This window comes from Spinacia oleracea, chromosome 4 (genome assembly GCF_020520425.1).
Source record: "Spinacia oleracea cultivar Varoflay chromosome 4, BTI_SOV_V1, whole genome shotgun sequence".
NCBI lineage: Eukaryota > Viridiplantae > Streptophyta > Magnoliopsida > Caryophyllales > Amaranthaceae > Spinacia > Spinacia oleracea.
The window spans coordinates 140,900,199-140,927,184 of record NC_079490.1 but is presented as its reverse complement, the minus strand read 5'-3'; the positions used below and the strand labels follow the sequence as shown (position 1 = coordinate 140,927,184).

Here is a 26,986-nt window from a genome sequence, read left to right as displayed (position 1 = left end):
CTCTCTCTCTTCTCTCCTTTTTCTCCATCTTTTTCATCTTCTAGGTTTTTTTTTTTTGCTATTTAGGTCGAAAATAGTCTAATTTCTTCGAAAATTATATTATTAATGACTCTTCTGTTTTTTTTTATTGTTTTCTCTTTATGTTTCGTCTTTCTTTTGATTTCTTTTTCATTGGTTTTGTTCCAAGTTTATTCTTAGGTTGTTCCCAATTTATTATTAGGGTTTCAATAATTGGGAAGTTATGTATTTTCTTGGAACTGTGATATGTAGATCTATTTTATCATTGTAGATAAAATAGATCTACATATTTCTTTTTCTAGTGTCTTTAAGAAATACTCCTTCCGTATTTATTTAAAGGATACACTTGGTCGGACACTGGTATTAAGAAGAAAAATTGAATAAAATAAAGTAATAAAACAAGTGGGGTTGGGTAGATTTTTTAATAGGTAAAACAAGTGGAGATCATGTCATTTTAAGAGGTGGGGTGTAGTTCTGAAATGATTTGTTTGTGATGAGACATAAGATATTCTTTAAGGGTATGTTATTAAAAATGTATGTTATTAAGTGTATGTTATTAAAAATGTATGTTATTAGATAGATTCTTTAAGTGTATGTTATTAAAAATGGAAAGTGTATCTCTTAAATAAATACGGCCGGAAAAAGTAAGTGTATTCCTTAAATAAATACGAGAGTATATTACTCCATACGACCATACCCGGGCTTTTCAGTGAAGATAATATAGTATAACCTTTTTTATAATTTGTAATTTGTAACTAAAAGTTAATTAGCTTGTGGGAAAAGAATAATGAGTGATAATATATCTATGAAACTATGAAAGCATTTAAAAGAGCTGCTGGAACGTTGAATTATAATTTGTGGTGCAAATTATAGTGGACTTTTAATTTGTGGCGTATAGTATGCACGCACAAATTAGAGCGCCACATATTAAAGTTGACTATTGACTTTATTCAATATCTTATCGTCTTTGGTTTTTTTTATGAATGTATCTTATCATCAGTTTGGTTCACTTCTTTTTTACTACTCCGTATTAGATTATAAGCTTAAAAACAACTAGAGATAAGAAGTTAAGAACTAAGAAGTCTTCTTCCCCTCAATATATCATCTTCATTTTAGTACTGGCAAAGAACTCAAAAAAAAGCAAAAACTTTTCAATTATTTTCTTGCGATAACGTATGTGATACATCGGGTGCTTGTGACAAACACTTGTAGTTGTTACAACCTCACTCGTTACTTTTCAGAAGGAGAAGGGGGACAAATAAATAAGCAAAAAATAATCTTATACCGGTTATACTTCGTATACTAGAAACTATTCCTTACCAATCCTGGCTATTTGAGGTACACTTTCCTTTGCATATACATCGTAAATGCTTCTTTATCTCTTATGAAGTAATAATTATATAATTCTCCATTTTAAACTGTTGATTGGTGCTAATTATTAAGGAATGAAGCATAAAAGTGTTGAATTCTTACTTTGACATGTCCAAATAGTTTTACATCAATCTAGATTATAGTAGTATCAAACATCTAAACATAAGGTTAGTTTAACGTTCTTCGTTATCTTAATTTTTAAGTTTAATTAAGGATATGTGAATAAAAAGTCACGGTTAGAACATTATTCCTGTTGAACACAAAAGCATTCCTCTACCTCCAAATCCACCATAGAGTCAGGCAGAAATAGATAGACCATATGGGATAATCAGTTTCATGTTTCCCCCTGCATTCAATATTTTTCATCACCCATTGTTTGAGATCTTCCTGGTAGAAGACTACAGAATCAGCTGGTCCACCTAGTCTTCTCCACACACTTGTAGCAGCCGGGCAGTCACGAAGAATGTGCAGGGTAGTTTCTTCTTCCCCATCACAAATATAACACTTGGGATGTCAGTTAGATGTCTCTTAAATTGATTGGCATTACTAAGCAGACGGTCATGACAGACCAACCAGAGGAAAGTCTTGACTCTATGTTGTGCAGGAGCTGACCAAATTAGCTTCCAAATTTCTTCTTCGAATTCATTTGAGTCTTTCCTAATAATCTCAATTGTGGATTTGATAGAGAAAATACCCTTAGGAGAGTCATGCCAATACAATAAATCTCCCACTGCACCTCTGAGTTTTCCTTAACTTTGTGTGCTTGAATCAACTTAAGGGTGTTTTGATGTAGGTATGGGCTAAAAATGTCCCATCTCCACCCTTGCCCTTCTTCCCACATTTCTTGGACAGTTGCACCTAGGATATCAGATGGGATTGGGTGTGTGGCCGGGTCAATAAGGGCGTGGGGGCAGCCCATTTATGGTCCCAAAAAGGGGTCCTTGCTCCGTTGCCAATCGCTACCCTCATGCCTTCACAAAGTACTCGTGCATTACTTGTGATCCCACCCCAAATATTTGACATGCCCGGTTTAGGAATGAACATGTCGATATCAGAACGACCGTTGCAGTATTTGTAGCGTAGAACACTCGCCCAAAGGGAATTTGGTTCAGTAAGCATGCGCCAGCCCAATTTGGTGAGGAAGGCATCATTGACTTATCTTGATGACGGAGTCCAATGCCCCCTTTGCTGATGGGCCGTTGTACTGTCTCCCATGAAAGGAGGTGTACAGTTCTCTTCTCGTCAGTACCTGATCCCCACACAAACCGACGAATCCTTTTGTCCATATCACCACAGACTGTACGGGGGAGTTTCACTGATTGCATAGAGTAGCAGCTAATTGTGGAGAGAGTTGATTTAGTTAATGTGATTCTACCAACCAATGAGAGATATTTCGACTTCCAACTTGTTAACCTACGATCGATATTTTCGCAGAGGTGATCAGAAAAGAATCTCTCGTAACTCTACTCATCAGTGTAGGCATGCCTAGATAGTTGCCCAAATCATATGTGACTTCCATGTCAAGTGTGGAACAAATGCTTGTTTGCACTGCACGAACCACATTTTTCGAAAAATAAATTTTTGATTTAGCATTGCTTACTTTTTGAACAGATACCTTACAAAACCTATGCAAGCAGTCTAGCTTGAATAACCTCATCTTGAGCAATTGTAGCTTCAGCGAACAAAATGATGTCGTCCGCGAAAAATAAGTTAGAAAGGAGAGGTCCATCCCGACTAGCCTTGATTGGCTTCCAACGTTTATCTATAATGGATTCTTCAATAATTTGATATAAACTCTCCATGCACATGACAAATAAATATGGAGATAAAGGGTCGCCTTGACGAACCCCTCTTGATGGCTTGAAACTAGCTGAAGGTTCGCCATTCCAAAGCACTTTAAGGGAGGCCGTGGAAACGCATTCCATAATTATGTTTATCAAAGGGAGGGGCAGATTCATCTCAACCAAAGTATCATGAATGAAAGACCATATGAGACGGTCATAGGCTTTCTCAAAGTCAATTTTAATAGCCATTATCCCTTTCGAGCCTTGCTTTCTACGCATAGTGTGGATGACCTCTTGTACTATTATAATGTTATCAGTGATCTGTCTCCCGGGAACAAAACCACCTTGGGGTTGGAGATGAGTTTGGGGTTGTAGGCCGAATTACATAAGCCTATGGGACGGAAGTGGGTAGGCACTTCTGGGTGATCAACCTTTGGAAGTAAGACAATATGGGTGTCATTCAATTTATCAGGCATTTTCTTTCCATTGAGCACAACAAGGGCAGTATCATACACGTTATTTTTGACGAGTTCCCAGTTTTTCTGGAAAAATAAGGCATGAAACCCGTCTGGGCCAGGCGCTTTGAGTGAGCCCATACTTTGCACTATTGTATCAATTTCATGTCTGGCAAACGACATGTTAAGCAAATTCCACTCAGTTTGCGGTAATTCTGGAAAAACTCCTAAAGGGATATTATAAACTCCATCATCTTCTTCATTAGTAAACAATTTTGAAAAATATGCAACTATAAGCTCTTTTATTTGGGTTTTGTCATGAACCCAATTACCATCATCCCCTTTCAAGGCATCAATTTTGTTTCTCCACTGGCGAATTATTGTGCTAAGATGAAAGAAAGTGGTGTTACGGTCTCCGTTTTGAATCCAATCTACTCTCAATTTTTTATACCAGAGGAGTTCTTCACGAGTCAAAAGTTCATCTAGTTCACGAGGGAGCCGGGACTCAAGTTTGATGAGGCCTCGATGATGCTTAATAGAAAGGGCTGATTGAACTCCTGATATTCGGGCAAGCAAGGTACGTGTTTGTCTGAAAATGTTACCAAATACCTCCTTATTCCAGTTTTGCAAGTCATCAGCTACTGATTCTAGAGATTGAACCAGAGAAGAGGAGGATTTCCATTTATCATGGACAAAGTCTTAGAAGTTTTCGTGCTTCAACCAGGCTGCTTGAAATTTAAATGGATGTAACAATGATTCTGTTGGTGCAAACCCATTTGGAGAAATCAAAAGAGGGCAATGATCTGAAGCTAATACAGGGAGATGTTTCATCTTAGCAGAGGTAAATATCAGACCCCATTCGCTGTTACAAAGTGCACGATCTAAACGAGCACTGCATCTAGTCTCAATAGTAAGGCCTCGAGACCAAGTATGGGATTCTCCTTCAAACTCCAGTTCCAAGAGTTTCATATCTTCTACCCAACCATTAAATATGGCAGTGCGACGAGAAGTTTCAGAACAAGAACTACTTCTTTCCCAATCAAACATGGTATCATTAAAATCGCCTGCGATTAACCAAGGTTTATTGTGTGTTGCTGCAAAATCCTGTAACTCCTTCCATAAATATTTACGCTTGCATCAGGACTAGCATAAACAACAGAGAAATACCACGGTTGTCCTCCGAGTCTAGAGATATCCATGGTGATGTGTTGATTATGTTTCAAGATAGGTTCCACAGAGACCAAATCCGCTTTCCAGTGCACCCAAATGCCTCCGCTAAAGCCTTGAGCGTTTGTTCTTGTGTGTCCTGTGTATCTGAGAATCGAAGCAATTTTATTTGCTTGTTAACCCCCTATATGTGTTTCGACCAATACGAGTACACATGGTTTGTGAATGCTGACAAGTTCTTTGAGTGAAGAGATAAACGAACGGCTTCCCGCACCTTGTACGTTCCAGACCATACAAGTTATTGGGAAGGAATCAGTAGCAAGATTTGGAATTCTATCTGACATAGAAGCTGGTACTGATGTTAAGGTGGTCACAAATGCTTGGATAACTAATCTCACAAGACGAGTTATCTCATTGGGTAGTAACATTGTTACTACTAACTCCGGTGGCTCTGGGTTCGGCTCGATCTATACCTCCATCATGACATCCAGAATGTGGGTCAGGGGGGTCGCTGTGATTAGGTACGGAAGGTCCATTGGACGTCCTACACATAGAATTTTCTCCAGGGGTACTTCTAGGCTGATCACATTGGGTAGCATAGGGGGGTACAATTCCATCGAGAGAGCTTGTGGATTGAATATGTGGAGAGGTGAATGAAAGAGGCAGGGATATGTCTTGAGGGTTTGAATGAGAGGTGGTACTTGTGTTTTCTTTTCCATGTTGCGTATGGGGTAGAATCTTTTGAACTGGTTTCAGAATATTAGGGTCAATAATTCCAAGAGGAGATTGAGTCATTGATAAAGAGGCTTTTTTCCTTTCCTGATAGGTTTTGTTAGGAAGTTTGGGCGAAGTATAATTCAGTGACTTATTTGATTTCTTACCAAGATTAAACTTTGGTTGACTCTGAATAGAATAGCAATTACTTCCTAAATTCACCGTAGGGAAAATCTTTTCAACATTATCTTCTCCTCTAATTGCGGTTTCTACTCTAGTATTGTGGCTTTGATTGGGGGAATAGATGGAAATATCTTTGCTGCCAGCTTGGAGTATCGAGAATCTCAAACCAGATTCCCCCTTATTCGCCTGGAAAAAGGGTGTTGATTGCTTCGCTACTACCATTTTTTTCCAAATATCATCGCACCGCCTTCTGTGGTGGTGACACCAGCGGCATATTGGTTTTCTCTGTCCTTGGAATCCTTTTCCGGGGAGGTTTTTTGACGAGCATCCAATAGCCATAGTCTTCCGACGTCTCTGGTTTGCGGGCTTGGTTTTCGACTGAGCAGCATTGATATCAATGGAGATATTTTCTAGTTGATCACTCACAGAGACCATAGCATCATTCTTCTCGATATGTAACCCGGGACAATCCTCCTCGTTGTGACCGTTTTTCCCACATTTGAAACATACCATTCTCAATCCCTCGTATTGTATTCTCCAGATTTTTCCTTTAAGCCAAAACTTAGATAAGAGGGGTTTCGAGAGATCAATTTCAACACTTAGTCGAGTGAATTGGCCACGTTGAGCTTGCGTTATGTTCCTATCAATGCGAAGGACTTTGCCTATTTTTGAACCGATTTTGTTGAGAAAATTGATACCAAAGTACTCGACTGAGAGGTTGGGGATACGTACCCAGGCCGTGAGCACTCAGATAGGGGTCTCATGCGGGACAAAGTTTGGAACCCATTTTCGAAATGTCAGGTAGTTGTCGTCGATCATCTAGGGTCCTTGGATGAGCACAAAATTATAATCTGCTTCATTGGTAAGCCTTGCTATGAAAAATTTGTGACCAATGTCTGTCAAGGATAGTTCTCCTCGGAGGTTCCACTTCTTTTTGAGTTTACGCATCAACCCCATGTATCCGACATTACCATCGAACATCTTCACAATCAAGGTATTACGCCAAGGACGACGCATCCTTCTCTTCTCTTCTTTTGATAGAAGGATGGCTGGACAACGCTCATCATTCAAGATGTCGTACGGAGCCGGGTCATCATCTGAAACATCATCGTCTTCCTCAATTGGATCCATTTGAGAATCATTCTGAATAGAAGTAGATCCACGAACCAGGTCTCTGAATGAGAGAGGTGCAGTCGCTGCATTCGACTGAACTGCTAGAGGAGATCGTATGACTGTTTGACCCATGGGAGGTTGATCATTTTCTATTTCCATTGCATTGGTACCATCATCAGTAGAGGGATTTTTGTCGAAAATAAGATGGGTAATCTTGCGTTTTGGTTTCTTGCTAGATCGATGTAGTTGATCTCGTTCTTCAGTCGAAGGATTGTTAGTGTTTGTCGCCTTTGGTAGAGAGAGTTCCATTTTGATCAATGATTTGGTTGAACCCGTACTACGTAATGTGAATAAATCACACCATCAATTGATGATATCACTACTACATTAATGACCTAATGCAACGCCAAAATCCGTTGCATTAGGGCCTAAACACCGTTGCATTAGATCTAATGCAACGGCTGGGGACCGTTGCATCCGTTGGCGTTGCATCAGATCTATTGCAACGACTAAGTGATCTGATGCCACGACTATGACCAAAACCGTTGCATTAGACATATAGCTAATGTAACGGTGATAGCTCTAGTATTGCAACGACAAGCATATCCTATTGTAACGGCATATGTATCCTCTTGCAACGGTTGTATGTGACAGGGTAGAACTGAACCTAATGCAACGGCTAGTATAAACATATAATATACATATACCTGTATAAATAAGAATATTATACAAGTATAATTTATAACAACAAATTATTTTATTACGATAGAAAGAAGTGATACTTCGTATAAATTTACAGAAGTATTTTTACATTATTTCCCTTGGGACAAATTACAAAGCCAAATATGTCCAAGGTATCAAAGTTAAATTGATACTCTATACAATGAACAATATATTCAAGTATTCAACACATAATCGCTAAAACTAAGATTGTCAAGCCTGGTACCATCACATGTCGATCATTAATTTGCTAGGATGTCGGGATCTGAAGTTGATCGGTCCCCATTTCATCTTCTTTCCTCTGTTTGTCTCCCTATCATTCTCTCTTTTATTATGTGTTTGCATATATAGCTGCAAAATTTGTCATGTATTTATAAATTAGTTATGTTCCTGAAAAAATAGAAGCTAAATTGGCATCAGAAATGAAAGGAATTAGAATCTCTTTTCGAAAATAGAAATACAAATAGATCGAATGTCCTCCCAAAAAAAGAAGGATGTGTGAAGCAATTTGATAAAGTTCTGTATAAAAAGTAAAGGAAAGTGTCATGCACAACTTCTTGAAGATGCATTCCTTTACATTAAGAAGTTAATTATGTCAAGGAGTGCAAGCTACATGGATTGATACATGTCAAATAGAATTGATATGGAGAAAAGTAGTTCATTTATGTGGCTTCTTTATTGATACATGTCAAATAGAATTGATATGGAGAAAAGTAGTTCATTTATGTGGCTTCTTTATGTGCAACGACTGCTCCCACTAATCTTCTTTACAATAGCATACATGTGAAACCTTTTTCCTAACAATATAAAAAACCAAAGATGATCGAAGGCAAGTTTGTAAATAGTGTAAAATTTGCAACTAAAAAGGAGCAGCAGAAGTACTACATTGTAGTTGTAGACTAGCTTGTAGTTGTCATGTCTAACCATTATGATACACTAACATGGTGTCTTAAAGCTTAATAATGCATATAGAAAAATTCCTAACTCAGACCACCAAACAAGAGCAAGATATTACAGTCCATATACGTACATATACTAGTATAATTAACAAACTTTTGTGACTATTTACAAGATGATGATGTTATCATAAATATGTTTAAGGTTTAATTTAGTCGATGGAGTGATCACAATAAATAAACTAGTTAACTTAATTATCAAAACAAGACAAGTAATGACGTTAAGCCTAACACAAGAACATTCAAAAGACCTTAAACTGACTCAACTTCAATTCTACCGATTGAGCAAAAACAGAACATTATGACGGTCTCATAAATCAAACACTGAAAATATTACTCAAGACAAGAGAAATTTGAAAAATGTTCTGGATCTTAATTCACCGTTGGCCAGAATTTTCACAAATAGTTACTGGACAATCCTACATGGACGCTCATAATGCTCACCAAAAAATTCCCATCATATTTTAAATATAGATTTTTAGCCCGTGTGCACGGATTCTATTAAATTGTTAAGTAAAATAAAACTCATATATATACCAATATCTATATATTTTTAGAGGACCTACTACTATATATAATATATTAGATTACATTAGTTTTTTTTTTATTTATATATAATTTGGTTGAATTTTTTTTTAGATTTTTTTTAATCATTAGAGTGTTTGGTTTTGGATGAAGTTGTATAAGCGTAATAAAATTAATTAATAAAAATATCTATGTGGCACTCAAATTTTTTAATTCAAAAATAATTTCTAAATCTTATTTTTCATTGGCCGAAACCATTAGATTTCCTACGCGACGCTTTGATATTGGATTAGTGTTTGATTTTGGATTGAGTTTTAATTTTAGATTAGTGTTTGATTTTGGATGAATTTTATTTTAGATTTATTTTTTTAATTATTAGAGTGTTTGATTTTGGATGGAATTTTATATATTAGTAATTAATTAATTAAAATATCTATGCGGAACCTAATTAATTATCTACGCGGAACTCAAATTTTTAATTCAAAAATAAATTAGAAATCTTATTTTTCATTGGACGAAACCATTAGTATTCCTACGTGACGCTCTAATAGTTCAGCATATATATAAAAGATTATAAAAGATCTACGTGACACCTAATTATTTATTTACGTGGCACTCGAAATTTTTAATTTAAAAATAATTTAGAAATCTTATTTTCATTGGTTGATGCCATTAGTATTCATACGTGGCACTCTAATATTGTATTAGTGTTTGATTTTGGATATAATTTTATTTTTGGATTAGTGCTTGATTTTGGATTGAATTTTATGTAAGATTTATTTTTTAAATATTAGAGTATTTGATTTTGTATGGAGTTATATATATTATTAATTAATTAAAATATCTACAGTACGTTCCATCTAATTATTTATCTACGTGGCACTCGACTTAATTCAAAAATAAATTAGACATCTTATTTTTCATTGGTCGAAATCATTAGATTTCCTACGTGGCACTCTAATAATTCAGCAAATGTGCATCTTTATATATATGTTCAATTTGTTATTATCATCTATATTTAACATCTAACTAGTGTGTAGCCCGGGCGATGCCCCGGTTGTTACTTTGAATAATTAAAATTCGAAATTCTTTTTCAACTTAATATTTGACTAAAATACATGCAGACCATAAAAGTGAAAAGAGTCGTTAAGTTCATCAATTACACATGTACATTACCTTTATAATGCCAAGTAATTTTCTTAATGTTTTAATTGTTTAGTTCATGATTTTTCTAATATTTTAATTATTATTTTTATTCCAATATAGTCCATAAGAAATAAGAGGTAATATAGAAATTTAGTTTTTTTAGACTTCATGTTAACATGTATTTATAAATTAACGTGCATAACAATTAGAGGTTGGTTAAGATGGTATTGAGAGTTATTCTCCAAACTTGAGGTCTTGTGTTCGAACCTTATTGTATTGATTTTTAATTGTCAACAACATCCCATAACCTTGGTGAGAGAATGACGTGGCGTAAACTGGAGAGTTCCACGTGGCACATAAACATTTTCCGCAACGCCTTTTAATATATTAGTATAGATTTAATGTCAAATATATTAACTTTAATACTCTTCAAGGTTTTTATTTTATTTTTTATGTAGCTCTTTAATATAGTATGAAGTTGAATTGGTATTAAATTTTAATTTAACTTTGAATTCATAATTTGTAAGAGTATGTCTTTTATTATCTTGATAATATATAGAATTAGTTAAGTAATGAAGTTAAAATATCTAGATATCTAGGTATTAATCATTGGTCATATTTTATACACCGAATCATTATTATGCTAATGTTGTACGAAGTATATATCATGTATTTAGAGGCATGTTATTCATTACCTAACGCAAAGTCAAGAGCATCACATGTTATAACTTTTGGCCAGTCAATTCGATAACAACATGTGTATATATTACTTATGTGTATATATTACTAAACAAAAAAATAATAAACTAAAACAAAATTTTCTATCTTACTTAATATAGTGTAAAACGATTTAATTAATGTCTTACATGCAAAAATAAAGCCAAAAAAATTAATTTCTATTAATCAAGTAAAAACTTAATGTTCCCCTTAACATCGAGGCTTAACTTATATGAGTAGTCTTTTCAAATTTTACTAGTTCTAACCTTGATAATTCAACTCAACAAAAATATTCTATTTTTTGTAATGAGATCCTATAAAATTATTAATTGTTACTTTTCTAAAACAGAATTTTGCTAGGTATGATAAATTTAATATTTATCTTTTGCATCAAAAAATTTATATCATCCAATTACAAAATTATAATATAAAATTTTGACGTAATGTATTTGTGGTTAAAAAGTTAACATCAAAAATATCCCCCATCCCGGTCTCCCCCTCTACAAAAAAATCCGAAGATTAACATGAAAAATGAAAAAAATATAATTAAAATATAAAGATAGACTCATGTTGTAATATTTAAATAGATGTCTAGCTTAAGTCGTCTATGTCCTGTTATGCGGAATACTTATTGTTGTTGAATATATAAAAATAAATAAATTATTATCCCGTATTATTTGAATTTGATATTTTACAAATACAAATCTTATAATATTGGGTTTCAAATCATCCAATAAAAATTGAACTGCAATAATAAAATACAAAAAAAACAATTAAATTAACTCATGTGATACACGGGCTTAAAACTAGTGAACCCTATTTTTGTACATTACTTATTAATTATTCATATATTATACACACATATCCCTAAGATGACGTCTGTGTATATATATATATATATATATATATATATATATATATATATATATATATACAATAACCCTATTTTTGTACATTAATTGTTACTTATTCATTTATTATCCACACATATCCCTAAAATTAGGGGTGAGCGGGACCGGGTATCCGGTTAGATTTACAAGAACCGGTCCCGAAATCGGTCAACACCGGTTCCTAAGATTGGAATCGGAACCAATACCGCTAGTCACTGGGTCCAAATTTTCTGAACCTGAATCGGAATCGATGGGTACCGGTTCTTATACCGGGGAATTTCAAGAATCAAAATTAAACGCCTGAAAACTTCAAAAGTTAAAAAATCAAGAAAAAGAATCATCAAGATATCACCACACATAATTCATAACTAGAAGAAAAAAAAAGACTTGCAACCAATTGAGAGAGTTGAAAAATAAAGAGCTCCAACCCAGTTGAAGAAGATTGCGGCAAAAATTCATTTTTTTTAAGTAACAACTAGTTTTTGGGCCCGGGCGATGCCCCGGGTTACTACATTAATGACATTCACATTTACTTATAGTTTCTTTTTGCAAGGACAACATGAAAACATGTAATAGCTTAGTGGTAAAGGCTTTAACCTTTAACCTCAAGGTCAAGGGTCCAAACCTTATGCAAACCATGTTTGATATTTTTTTTAATGTGTATGAAGATTATATTGAGCAAACCACCCATAAGAAGAGCACATAAACTTTCTTTTACACTCCTTTTAATATACTATAGATTTGGCACTTGACATGTCTCATGTGCAGTATATCAGATCTAATATATTGAAGCAACATAAGATAATTTTGCTAGTACCACAAAAGCACATGATAATGGCGATTTGTTTCTTTGCGGGAAAATGTGGGAGAGAGAATAGTAAAGTAAAGTAAAATAAACATTATAGGGTTAGTTTTCTTAACAACATAGTAATAATATGTGGTGGGCTGGGCCTATTTTCTTAAAATAATCCTAAACTTATAAATCTATATGCAATGACTAATGACAATGTAACTATGTTTACGTACAAAACGATACCAGTTCCAACAATCACCCGGTTAAAATTTGGAAAACGACATATGGAACCGGTTCCACCGGATACCCAGTGGGTACCGGGTCCAAAAATTCAGGAACCGGAACCGGAACCGGTCATAACCGTTTCTTAAATTTTGGATCCAGTACCAGCCCCGGTGGCACCGGTTCCGATTTCAGATCCGGCGGGTCCTTATCGGTTTCGGATTCGGGACCGAGTACCCATTTATTTTGCTCACCCCTATCTAAAATGACGCATAAATATAAAGGAGGTGTTGCACATATTATGGAAGGGAGTAGGTACTTGTTAATGCAAAAAATCTAGGAGGCTGAGTACCCTGTACTTGCTAAACACGGTCATTAAAAGTATGGAAATACATTTATCAATACATGTGATTTTTTTTTTTTTATTGTGTGTTAGCACACGGTCAAAGTGTTACTAGAGTATCTTCAATGTCACATATGATTTCAACCTATTTTATTCTCTAGCTAATTTATTCTCCAATGACTAGCAATTAGCTTGTTATTTAAATTTATTCCACTTGTCCACTTGTCAATTACTTATTTGGCAATTTTGAGAGCTAGTTGTCAAGCAAATTAGTTTGTATGGCCAAGTTAATATATTATTTTCACTCCAATGGTCTACCTATTAGCTTGAAACTTTTATAAATTTCAAGCTAGTCCCTAGCTACAACCATTGGAGATGCTGTTAGAGTGTTAGGAGGCTAGAAGGGTGGCAAAGTGATAGAATTGTAATGGGTAGGGAAGACCTAAGAAAACTTAGAGGAAGGTGATTGAGTACGATATGTTGTAAATTCTCATTGGGAAACACAAAGGAAAAAAGGGTGAGTGAAAATTCAAGAGTCCCACATTGGAAAAACTCTTCATATTCCTCTTGTTTATTAATTGGGGAATGAGTGTAACTCTTGTTTAAGAAAGTGTGAGAATGGTATGGGTGGACACATCACACACACGCGCGCGCGCGCCGGGCCGCGGGCCGCGGGCCGCGGGCCTTGGGCCTTGGGCCTTGGGCCTTGGTACTTGGTACTTGGTACTTGGTACTTGGTACTTGGTACTTGGTACTTGGTACTTGGGTTCGCGGGCGTGGGGTGGGTTTTGTGGGTCAACCCTATTCTTTTTGGTAACTGGACCGTTTTGCTTAAGTCATTGTTACGGGAATCTGTATTGATTACGTAACCGTTGGATTAATTACCATTAATTACGTCCGTTACTACATTCAATGTCTCTGACCGTTTTTGGCTGTTGCAACATTCATTCCCTCAGCCGTTTTTGTCTGTTGCAATGCTTTCCTTCTAATTATTTAAATCAGAGTTTCAGTTCCCTTCACACAGAAAATCATACACACAAAATACGAAAACACATTCTTACTCTCACACAAAATTGCTCTCGGTTTTGGGCATACGTTCTGACTCCATCCGGCTTTGTGAGTGCACACAACGTCGGAGTTGCGCTAATCCTGGAGGGCGACCGCATTCTGTTCTACTGCACCGGGAGGTAGCGCGGAATCGTCTTTTAGGACAGTGGGTGTCCACGACGCAACAATTGTTCTTCGTTCAGTTCATCGAATCAGATAAGTTTGTTCTAATTTTCGCTTTAATCGCAACAATCTAAAAGACGATTATTATGGCTTTGACTTCCAAATTCATGATTCCTGATATGTCTAAGTTAGAACCTCTTGATGGCAAGAATTATAAACGTTGGGCTGTTAGGATGCGATTCTATTTAGAACAAATTGAGATTGCTTATGTGCTTGATGACGTTGTCGAACCTGATGATGAAACTGAATTGCATGCTTTTGAGTTGAAATTTGCTAAAGATGATAGGACATGTAAGGGCATGTTGCTGCATCATATGTCGAATACTTTGCTTGATATCTATATGGGGTTTAATCATGCTAGGGATATTTGGGATGCATTAGAAAAGAAATATGGAACTGATGATGCTGGTACTAAGCGTTATTGTGTCAGTAAGTGGTTAGCTTTTCAAGTCCAAGATGATAAACCAATTATTGATCAGATTCATGCTTATGAAAATATTTGCATTGCTATGGCTGCCGAGGGTTTGAGTATTTGTGAGATTACCCTTGCTATAGTTTTAATTGAGAAACTCCCACCCTCTTGGAAAGATTTTCGTAATCAGTTAATGCATAAGAAAAGGGACCTTACCTTAGAGGAGCTTGTAGGTCACCTGAAAATTGAGGAGGAAAATCGTATTAAGGATAAGGGTCAATCTGTGTTTTCCGGGTCTGCTAAGGCTAACCTTGTAGAACCTAAGCCTCATGCATATTCTGAAAAGTTTAAGGGAAAGGAAGTCCTTTTAAGCCTCAAGGGAAACCAATGAAGTATAAGTTCAAGGGCAAGTGTTTTGAATGTGGGAAAACTGGTCACAAGTCTGTAGATTGCAGATCCAAGAAGAAGTCGGATCAGAACCAAGCCAACCTTGCTGAAGCTAATGAAGTTTCTAATCCTAACCATTTTGTTGCTGTTGTTTCAGAAGCTAACTTGACAGGTAATGTTGCTGAATGGATCGTTGATACTGGAGCAACGAGACATATCTGCACCAACAAAGACATGTTCACTACCTACGAAAAAACTGATGGTGAAAATGTCTTCATGGGTAATTCAGCTTCTGCAACTGTTCAAGGCAAAGGGAAGATCGTTCTCACTCTTACCTCTGGAAAACTTATTACTCTTACCAATGTGTTGCATGTTCCAGAAATGCGTAGGAACCTGATTTCTGGTAGCTTGCTAATGAAGGCTGGATTGAAGCTTTCATTTGATTCTGATAGGCTTGTTATTACTCATAATGGGGAGTTTGTGGGAAAGGGTTTCTGTAATGGGGGTTTATTTACTCTTGATGTCAAACTTGAAATTATGAATAAGAATGCTAGTACTTCTTCTGTTTATATTGCTGAGTCTATTGATTTATGGCATGCAAGGTTGGGTCATCTTAACATTGCTTCAATTAAAAGGCTTAAACAACTTAACTTGATTCCCAGTTTTTCTAAAACTGATTTTGCAAAATGTGAAGTATGTGTTGAGGCCAAGTTTGCAAAGAAGCCATTTAAATCAATAGATAGACAAACTAAAGTACTAGAGCTTGTTCATAGTGACTTGGGGGATTTTAAAAATTATGAGAGCAGGGGTGGTAAAAGGTATTATATTACTTTTGTTGATGACTGCTCAAGATTCACCATGGTTTATCTTCTCAGGTCAAAAGATGAGGCTGAGGAAATGTTCCTCAAATACAAGGCCGAAGTGGAGAACCAACTTGATAGGAAGATCAAGAGACTTAGGAGTGATAGGGGTGGTGAATATGACCCTAACACTCTTAAGGCATTTTGTGAGCAGAATGGGATCATTCATGAGACAACGGCTCCCTACACACCCGAGCAGAACGGGATTGCTGAAAGGAAGAACAGAACATTGAAGAACATGATGAATTCTATGCTTATTAGTTCTGGGTTTTCTGATAACATGTGGGGGGAAGCTATATTATCTGCTTGTCATGTTTTAAACAGGGTACCTCACAAGAAGCTAGACAAGACTCCATACGAAATATGGAAGGGTCGTGTACCTAACCTAAGTTATTTGAAAGTGTGGGGGTGTCTAGCAAAGGTGGCTATACCCAGCTTCAAAAGGGACAAGATTGGTCCTAAAACGGTTGATTGTATTTTTATTGGTTATGCTTACCAAAGTGCTGCATATCGTTTTCTTGTTAAAGGTGCTAACAATTCTTATGCAGGTGGTAACATCATTGAGGCAAGAGATGCCGAGTTTTTTGAAACAGTATTTCCTTTGAAAATATCTTGTATCAATGATGTGCCTTCTTCTAGCACTTCTTCTAGTATGCCTGTTGTTGCTCCTCCCACCTCTGATGTGAATTCTGAATTAGAGCCAAGGAGGAGCAAGAGGGCAAGAAAGGAAACCAGTTATGGTGATGATTTTATTACTGCTTTCTTAACTGAACCTTACTTGATTGATGATGACTTTGTTTATGTCTTTATTTTGGAAGATGATCCTAGGACCTATGAAGAGGCTATGAAATCTGTTGATGCAGTGTTTTGGAAAGAGGCAATAGATAGTGAACTTCAGTCAATCCTAAGTAACAATACTTGGGAGTTGGTTGATCTGCCTAGGGGTTGCAAGCCCATTACTTGTAAATGGATCTTTAGGAAAAAATTGAAATCCACTGGATCCATTGACAAGTATAAGGCTAGAATTGTGGTAAGGGGATTCACCCAAACGCATGGTATTGATTATTTTGATACTTATTCTCCTGTCACTAAAATTGCTACTATTAGAACTTTGATTGCTCTTGCTTGCATTCATGATCTTGTTGTGCATCAAATGGATGTTAAAACTGCATTCTTAAATGGTGATTTGGATGAGGAAATTTACATGGTTCAACCGGAAGGGTTTGTTGTTCCTGGTCAAGAGAATAAGGTTTGTAAATTAGTCAAGTCCTTGTATGGGCTTAAGCAAGCTCCAAAGCAATGGCATGACAAATTTGACAAGACTATGACAGGTAATGGGTTCCATGTAAATGAAGGTGATTCTTGTGTTTACTCTAAGCATGATTCTGATGGTTGTGTGATTATTTGTCTTTATGTGGATGATATGTTAATTTTTGGGACTAATTTGGATCGAGTAAATGAGACAAAAAGTTTTCTAAGTTCTAAGTTTGAAATGAAAGATATGGGTGAGGCAGATGTGATTTTAGGAGTGAAAATCAAGAGAACTCCAAATGGCATTTGTCTTAGCCAAGCTCACTATGTTGAAAAGTTACTTAAAAAATTTAACTCTTTTGACGTCGATCCAGTTAGGACTCCCTATGATCCAAGCATCCACTTAAGGAAAAATAATGGTGATCCTGTTAGCCAATCTGAATATGCTAAGATTATTGGTAGTGTTATGTTTCTGATGAACTACACTAGACCTGACATTGCTTATTCTGTGAGTAGATTAAGCAGGTATACTCATAACCCAAGTCATGAACATTGGGATGCTTTGAAGAGATTGCTCAGGTACCTTAAGGGTACCATGGATTGGAGTTTGCACTACTCCAAGTTTCCAGGAGTTTTGGAAGGCTATTGTGATGCTAACTGGGTTTCTGGCAATGATGAAATTAACTCTACCAGTGGTTATGTTTTCACCCTAGGGGGTGGAGCTGTGTCTTGGAAATCTTGTAAACAATCTTGTACTGCTATGTCTACTATGGAATCTGAGTTTATTGCTCTTGAATTGGCAGGTCATGAGGCAGAATGGTTGAGAAATGTGCTTGCAGATATTCCGCTGTGGGGGAAGCCAGCTCCTTCAGTTGCACTTCATTGTGATTCGCAAGCGGCTATTGCTGTGGCAAACAACCATGCCTACAATGGGAAGAAAAGGCACATTCGTTTGAGGCACAAGGCCATCAAAGAATTGTTGTCAAGTGGGGTGATATCACTAGACTATGTAAAGTCTGAAATGAACATTGCGGATCCGTTAACGAAAGGCCTATGTAGAAAACTAGTTTTGGAAACATCGGAAGGGATGGGCCTGAAGCCCGTTGAATGAATTGTAAAATAATGAACTCCTACTCACAGAGTTCAAAGGACGACATTATTGTTATAATTCGGAAGCACAAAATTTTATTTTTTGTCCATCCCCTAGATGTTATAATGTGCTTGCTACAATAGGAAAGAGGTTGAGCATACGGCTCTTAATGAACCCATACCATATGTTTGGTGGTGTGAATGTAGCTCACACTTGATGGGATTCACCTACGTAGGTGTGGAAGTGTGGCCGCTTCCTATGAGAATTGCGATGTGGGCTATTCTCTAGAGCACCTATGAGCATATCCAGGTCGGACGTATGGCCAGTATAAGGCGTCACTTTATTCGCGGAGTCAGAATGTCATACATATTCAGTTGCGTGCTTTAAGTGACGGGTTTCTATCTCCCTATCAAGTTCAATACGAAAGTCACTTGGTAGGAAAGAGATCATAGCTTAAATGTCACTAAGTGTTAATTCAAGTCGAAAGACATTGACACCTATTCAATTGTTTTGTTTGCCCAAAACCAATATCCTTCTCCTTTCTTTTCTTTCTTTTCCGCATATTCGAACCTGTGGGGGATTGTTGGAAATTCTCATTGGGAAACACAAAGGAAAAAAGGGTGAGTGAAAATTCAAGAGTCCCACATTGGAAAAACTCTTCATATTCCTCTTGTTTATTAATTGGGGAATGAGTGTAACTCTTGTTTAAGAAAGTGTGAGAATGGTATGGGTGGACACATCACACACACGCGCGCGCGCGCCGGGCCGCGGGCCGCGGGCCTTGGGCCTTGGGCCTTGGGCCTTGGGCCTTGGGCCTTGGGCCTTGGTACTTGGTACTTGGTACTTGGTACTTGGTACTTGGTACTTGGTACTTGGTACTTGGTACTTGGTACTTGGTACTTGGTACTTGGTACTTGGGTTCGCGGGCGTGGGGTGGGTTTTGTGGGTCAACCCTATTCTTTTTGGTAACTGGACCGTTTTGCTTAAGTCATTGTTACGGGAATCTGTATTGATTACGTAACCGTTGGATTAATTACCATTAATTACGTCCGTTACTACATTCAATGTCTCTGACCGTTTTTGGCTGTTGCAACATTCATTCCCTCAGCCGTTTTTGTCTGTTGCAATGCTTTCCTTCTAATTATTTAAATCAGAGTTTCAGTTCCCTTCACACAGAAAATCATACACACAAAATACGAAAACACATTCTTACTCTCACACAAAATTGCTCTCGGTTTTGGGCATACGTTCTGACTCCATCCGGCTTTGTGAGTGCACACAACGTCGGAGTTGCGCTAATCCTGGAGGGCGACCGCATTCTGTTCTACTGCACCGGGAGGTAGCGCGGAATCGTCTTTTAGGACAGTGGGTGTCCACGACGCAACAATTGTTCTTCGTTCAGTTCATCGAATCAGATAAGTTTGTTCTAATTTTCGCTTTAATCGCAACAATCTAAAAGACGATTATTATGGCTTTGACTTCCAAATTCATGATTCCTGATATGTCTAAGTTAGAACCTCTTGATGGCAAGAATTATAAACGTTGGGCTGTTAGGATGCGATTCTATTTAGAACAAATTGAGATTGCTTATGTGCTTGATGACGTTGTCGAACCTGATGATGAAACTGAATTGCATGCTTTTGAGTTGAAATTTGCTAAAGATGATAGGACATGTAAGGGCATGTTGCTGCATCATATGTCGAATACTTTGCTTGATATCTATATGGGGTTTAATCATGCTAGGGATATTTGGGATGCATTAGAAAAGAAATATGGAACTGATGATGCTGGTACTAAGCGTTATTGTGTCAGTAAGTGGTTAGCTTTTCAAGTCCAAGATGATAAACCAATTATTGATCAGATTCATGCTTATGAAAATATTTGCATTGCTATGGCTGCCGAGGGTTTGAGTATTTGTGAGATTACCCTTGCTATAGTTTTAATTGAGAAACTCCCACCCTCTTGGAAAGATTTTCGTAATCAGTTAATGCATAAGAAAAGGGACCTTACCTTAGAGGAGCTTGTAGGTCACCTGAAAATTGAGGAGGAAAATCGTATTAAGGATAAGGGTCAATCTGTGTTTTCCGGGTCTGCTAAGGCTAACCTTGTAGAACCTAAGCCTCATGCATATTCTGAAAAGTTTAAGGGAAAGGAAGTCCTTTTAAGCCTCAAGGGAAACCAATGAAGTATAAGTTCAAGGGCAAGTGTTTTGAATGTGGGAAAACTGGTCACAAGTCTGTAGATTGCAGATCCAAGAAGAAGTCGGATCAGAACCAAGCCAACCTTGCTGAAGCTAATGAAGTTTCTAATCCTAACCATTTTGTTGCTGTTGTTTCAGAAGCTAACTTGACAGGTAATGTTGCTGAATGGATCGTTGATACTGGAGCAACGAGACATATCTGCACCAACAAAGACATGTTCACTACCTACGAAAAAACTGATGGTGAAAATGTCTTCATGGGTAATTCAGCTTCTGCAACTGTTCAAGGCAAAGGGAAGATCGTTCTCACTCTTACCTCTGGAAAACTTATTACTCTTACCAATGTGTTGCATGTTCCAGAAATGCGTAGGAACCTGATTTCTGGTAGCTTGCTAATGAAGGCTGGATTGAAGCTTTCATTTGATTCTGATAGGCTTGTTATTACTCATAATGGGGAGTTTGTGGGAAAGGGTTTCTGTAATGGGGGTTTATTTACTCTTGATGTCAAACTTGAAATTATGAATAAGAATGCTAGTACTTCTTCTGTTTATATTGCTGAGTCTATTGATTTATGGCATGCAAGGTTGGGTCATCTTAACATTGCTTCAATTAAAAGGCTTAAACAACTTAACTTGATTCCCAGTTTTTCTAAAACTGATTTTGCAAAATGTGAAGTATGTGTTGAGGCCAAGTTTGCAAAGAAGCCATTTAAATCAATAGATAGACAAACTAAAGTACTAGAGCTTGTTCATAGTGACTTGGGGGATTTTAAAAATTATGAGAGCAGGGGTGGTAAAAGGTATTATATTACTTTTGTTGATGACTGCTCAAGATTCACCATGGTTTATCTTCTCAGGTCAAAAGATGAGGCTGAGGAAATGTTCCTCAAATACAAGGCCGAAGTGGAGAACCAACTTGATAGGAAGATCAAGAGACTTAGGAGTGATAGGGGTGGTGAATATGACCCTAACACTCTTAAGGCATTTTGTGAGCAGAATGGGATCATTCATGAGACAACGGCTCCCTACACACCCGAGCAGAACGGGATTGCTGAAAGGAAGAACAGAACATTGAAGAACATGATGAATTCTATGCTTATTAGTTCTGGGTTTTCTGATAACATGTGGGGGGAAGCTATATTATCTGCTTGTCATGTTTTAAACAGGGTACCTCACAAGAAGCTAGACAAGACTCCATACGAAATATGGAAGGGTCGTGTACCTAACCTAAGTTATTTGAAAGTGTGGGGGTGTCTAGCAAAGGTGGCTATACCCAGCTTCAAAAGGGACAAGATTGGTCCTAAAACGGTTGATTGTATTTTTATTGGTTATGCTTACCAAAGTGCTGCATATCGTTTTCTTGTTAAAGGTGCTAACAATTCTTATGCAGGTGGTAACATCATTGAGGCAAGAGATGCCGAGTTTTTTGAAACAGTATTTCCTTTGAAAATATCTTGTATCAATGATGTGCCTTCTTCTAGCACTTCTTCTAGTATGCCTGTTGTTGCTCCTCCCACCTCTGATGTGAATTCTGAATTGGAGCCAAGGAGGAGCAAGAGGGCAAGAAAGGAAACCAGTTATGGTGATGATTTTATTACTGCTTTCTTAACTGAACCTTACTTGATTGATGATGACTTTGTTTATGTCTTTATTTTGGAAGATGATCCTAGGACCTATGAAGAGGCTATGAAATCTGTTGATGCAGTGTTTTGGAAAGAGGCAATAGATAGTGAACTTCAGTCAATCCTAAGTAACAATACTTGGGAGTTGGTTGATCTGCCTAGGGGTTGCAAGCCCATTACTTGTAAATGGATCTTTAGGAAAAAATTGAAATCCACTGGATCCATTGACAAGTATAAGGCTAGAATTGTGGTAAGGGGATTCACCCAAAGGCATGGTATTGATTATTTTGATACTTATTCTCCTGTCACTAAAATTGCTACTATTAGAACTTTGATTGCTCTTGCTTGCATTCATGATCTTGTTGTGCATCAAATGGATGTTAAAACTGCATTCTTAAATGGTGATTTGGATGAGGAAATTTACATGGTTCAACCGGAAGGGTTTGTTGTTCCTGGTCAAGAGAATAAGGTTTGTAAATTAGTCAAGTCCTTGTATGGGCTTAAGCAAGCTCCAAAGCAATGGCATGACAAATTTGACAAGACTATGACAGGTAATGGGTTCCATGTAAATGAAGGTGATTCTTGTGTTTACTCTAAGCATGATTCTGATGGTTGTGTGATTATTTGTCTTTATGTGGATGATATGTTAATTTTTGGGACTAATTTGGATCGAGTAAATGAGACAAAAAGTTTTCTAAGTTCTAAGTTTGAAATGAAAGATATGGGTGAGGCAGATGTGATTTTAGGAGTGAAAATCAAGAGAACTCCAAATGGCATTTGTCTTAGCCAAGCTCACTATGTTGAAAAGTTACTTAAAAAATTTAACTCTTTTGACGTCGATCCAGTTAGGACTCCCTATGATCCAAGCATCCACTTAAGGAAAAATAATGGTGATCCTGTTAGCCAATCTGAATATGCTAAGATTATTGGTAGTGTTATGTTTCTGATGAACTACACTAGACCTGACATTGCTTATTCTGTGAGTAGATTAAGCAGGTATACTCATAACCCAAGTCATGAACATTGGGATGCTTTGAAGAGATTGCTCAGGTACCTTAAGGGTACCATGGATTGGAGTTTGCACTACTCCAAGTTTCCAGGAGTTTTGGAAGGCTATTGTGATGCTAACTGGGTTTCTGGCAATGATGAAATTAACTCTACCAGTGGTTATGTTTTCACCCTAGGGGGTGGAGCTGTGTCTTGGAAATCTTGTAAACAATCTTGTACTGCTATGTCTACTATGGAATCTGAGTTTATTGCTCTTGAATTGGCAGGTCATGAGGCAGAATGGTTGAGAAATGTGCTTGCAGATATTCCGCTGTGGGGGAAGCCAGCTCCTTCAGTTGCACTTCATTGTGATTCGCAAGCGGCTATTGCTGTGGCAAACAACCATGCCTACAATGGGAAGAAAAGGCACATTCGTTTGAGGCACAAGGCCATCAAAGAATTGTTGTCAAGTGGGGTGATATCACTAGACTATGTAAAGTCTGAAATGAACATTGCGGATCCGTTAACGAAAGGCCTATGTAGAAAACTAGTTTTGGAAACATCGGAAGGGATGGGCCTGAAGCCCGTTGAATGAATTGTAAAATAATGAACTCCTACTCACAGAGTTCAAAGGACGACATTATTGTTATAATTCGGAAGCACAAAATTTTATTTTTTGTCCATCCCCTAGATGTTATAATGTGCTTGCTACAATAGGAAAGAGGTTGAGCATACGGCTCTTAATGAACCCATACCATATGTTTGGTGGTGTGAATGTAGCTCACACTTGATGGGATTCACCTACGTAGGTGTGGAAGTGTGGCCGCTTCCTATGAGAATTGCGATGTGGGCTATTCTCTAGAGCACCTATGAGCATATCCAGGTCGGACGTATGGCCTGTATAAGGCGTCACTTTATTCGCGGAGTCAGAATGTCATACATATTCAGTTGCGTGCTTTAAGTGACGGGTTTCTATCTCCCTATCAAGTTCAATACGAAAGTCACTTGGTAGGAAAGAGATCATAGCTTAAATGTCACTAAGTGTTAATTCAAGTCGAAAGACATTGATACCTATTCAATTGTTTTGTTTGCCCAAAACCAATATCCTTCTCCTTTCTTTTCTTTCTTTTCCGCATATTCGAACCTGTGGGGGATTGTTGGAAATTCTCATTGGGAAACACAAAGGAAAAAAGGGTGAGTGAAAATTCAAGAGTCCCACATTGGAAAAACTCTTCATATTCCTCTTGTTTATTAATTGGGGAATGAGTGTAACTCTTGTTTAAGAAAGTGTGAGAATGGTATGGGTGGACACATCACACACACGCGCGCGCGCGCCGGGCCGGGCGCGGGCCGCGGGCCGCGGGCCGTGGGCCGTGGGCCTTGGGCCTTGGTACTTGGTACTTGGTACTTGGTACTTGGTACTTGGTACTTGGTACTTGGTACTTGGTACTTGGTACTTGGTACTTGGTACTTGGTACTTGGTACTTGGTACTTGGTACTTGGTACTTGGTACTTGGGAATGCGGTTCGCGGGCGTGGGGTGGGTTTTGTGGGTCAACCCTATTCTTTTTGGTAACTGGACCGTTTTGCTTAAGTCATTGTTACGGGAATCTGTATTGATTACTCATTGGGTAGTAACATTGTTACTACTAACTCCGGTGGCTCTGGGTTCGGCTCGATCTATACCTCCATCATGACATCCAGAATGTGGGTCAGGGGGGTCGCTGTGATTAGGTACGGAAGGTCCATTGGACGTCCTACACATAGAATTTTCTCCAGGGGTACTTCTAGGCTGATCACATTGGGTAGCATAGGGGGGTACAATTCCATCGAGAGAGCTTGTGGATTGAATATGTGGAGAGGTGAATGAAAGAGGCAGGGATATGTCTTGAGGGTTTGAATGAGAGGTGGTACTTGTGTTTTCTTTTCCATGTTGCGTATGGGGTAGAATCTTTTGAACTGGTTTCAGAATATTAGGGTCAATAATTCCAAGAGGAGATTGAGTCATTGATAAAGAGGCTTTTTTCCTTTCCTGATAGGTTTTGTTAGGAAGTTTGGGCGAAGTATAATTCAGTGACTTATTTGATTTCTTACCAAGATTAAACTTTGGTTGACTCTGAATAGAATAGCAATTACTTCCTAAATTCACCGTAGGGAAAATCTTTTCAACATTATCTTCTCCTCTAATTGCGGTTTCTACTCTAGTATTGTGGCTTTGATTGGGGGAATAGATGGAAATATCTTTGCTGCCAGCTTGGAGTATCGAGAATCTCAAACCAGATTCCCCCTTATTCGCCTGGAAAAAGGGTGTTGATTGCTTCGCTACTACCATTTTTTTCCAAATATCATCGCACCGCCTTCTGTGGTGGTGACACCAGCGGCATATTGGTTTTCTCTGTCCTTGGAATCCTTTTCCGGGGAGGTTTTTTGACGAGCATCCAATAGCCATAGTCTTCCGACGTCTCTGGTTTGCGGGCTTGGTTTTCGACTGAGCAGCATTGATATCAATGGAGATATTTTCTAGTTGATCACTCACAGAGACCATAGCATCATTCTTCTCGATATGTAACCCGGGACAATCCTCCTCGTTGTGACCGTTTTTCCCACATTTGAAACATACCATTCTCAATCCCTCGTATTGTATTCTCCAGATTTTTCCTTTAAGCCAAAACTTAGATAAGAGGGGTTTCGAGAGATCAATTTCAACACTTAGTCGAGTGAATTGGCCACGTTGAGCTTGCGTTATGTTCCTATCAATGCGAAGGACTTTGCCTATTTTTGAACCGATTTTGTTGAGAAAATTGATACCAAAGTACTCGACTGAGAGGTTGGGGATACGTACCCAGGCCGTGAGCACTCAGATAGGGGTCTCATGCGGGACAAAGTTTGGAACCCATTTTCGAAATGTCAGGTAGTTGTCGTCGATCATCTAGGGTCCTTGGATGAGCACAAAATTATAATCTGCTTCATTGGTAAGCCTTGCTATGAAAAATTTGTGACCAATGTCTGTCAAGGATAGTTCTCCTCGGAGGTTCCACTTCTTTTTGAGTTTACGCATCAACCCCATGTATCCGACATTACCATCGAACATCTTCACAATCAAGGTATTACGCCAAGGACGACGCATCCTTCTCTTCTCTTCTTTTGATAGAAGGATGGCTGGACAACGCTCATCATTCAAGATGTCGTACGGAGCCGGGTCATCATCTGAAACATCATCGTCTTCCTCAATTGGATCCATTTGAGAATCATTCTGAATAGAAGTAGATCCACGAACCAGGTCTCTGAATGAGAGAGGTGCAGTCGCTGCATTCGACTGAACTGCTAGAGGAGATCGTATGACTGTTTGACCCATGGGAGGTTGATCATTTTCTATTTCCATTGCATTGGTACCATCATCAGTAGAGGGATTTTTGTCGAAAATAAGATGGGTAATCTTGCGTTTTGGTTTCTTGCTAGATCGATGTAGTTGATCTCGTTCTTCAGTCGAAGGATTGTTAGTGTTTGTCGCCTTTGGTAGAGAGAGTTCCATTTTGATCAATGATTTGGTTGAACCCGTACTACGTAATGTGAATAAATCACACCATCAATTGATGATATCACTACTACATTAATGACCTAATGCAACGCCAAAATCCGTTGCATTAGGGCCTAAACACCGTTGCATTAGATCTAATGCAACGGCTGGGGACCGTTGCATCCGTTGGCGTTGCATCAGATCTATTGCAACGACTAAGTGATCTGATGCCACGACTATGACCAAAACCGTTGCATTAGACATATAGCTAATGTAACGGTGATAGCTCTAGTATTGCAACGACAAGCATATCCT

At 37.8% G+C, this 26,986-nt stretch overlaps 1 protein-coding gene across 1 annotated transcript in view; it reads left to right on the top strand.

Annotated features, from left to right (window-relative positions):
• The first annotated feature begins 1,073 nt into the window (after positions 1-1,073).
• Positions 1,074-26,986, top strand: part of LOC110805708 (disease resistance protein At4g27190) — a 50,175-nt gene continuing 24,262 nt past the window's right edge. The window contains exon 1 of the mRNA XM_022011333.2: positions 1,074-1,356. The gene's annotated coding sequence lies outside the window, so the exon portion shown is untranslated. The remainder of the gene's footprint in view (positions 1,357-26,986) is intronic.